Raw genomic sequence first — 532 nt, forward strand, 5'->3', positions numbered from 1 at the left:
ACCTTAGCAACAGAGTAAATAATTTCATTTAATTTATTAAGATCGGGTTTTAGTTGTTGTATGATCTCTTGTGTAACACAGTTGCTAATTTTTATTTGCGTTTTATGTTGGTGTGCATTTGGTAGTTTATGGAGTGGTTGCCTATCATTCATATTTGTATGCCCTACAACTGCAAGCTCATTCAGAACTTCCTGCTTCATTTCAGTGATAAATTTTCTGTGTTGTTCAGCAAATATGTGGTTTTCAAATTCTGTTTCGACATCATTTTCCTGGCTGTTTTCCCTAGGGTCATTATATTCTCCTTTTTCTTCAGGCTCTTGAGTGGTTTCGGCAGATGGTCGCCTTTCAGCCAATGCTTGTGGTCCAACGTTCCTCTCCTCTGCCTCATTATTTCTTTCCTGACTTATATTTAGGTCATTCTCTACCGCTCTTTTAATAGAGGTCAATTCTGCATCTGTGAGTCTGGTATTTCTGAGGATATCTCTTCTAACATTTGCTAATCTGTTTTCATCCAGGTTTGGTCTGCTAGCTG

This window comes from Octopus bimaculoides, chromosome 4, assembly GCF_001194135.2.
Source record: "Octopus bimaculoides isolate UCB-OBI-ISO-001 chromosome 4, ASM119413v2, whole genome shotgun sequence".
NCBI classification, from domain to species: domain Eukaryota; kingdom Metazoa; phylum Mollusca; class Cephalopoda; order Octopoda; family Octopodidae; genus Octopus; species Octopus bimaculoides.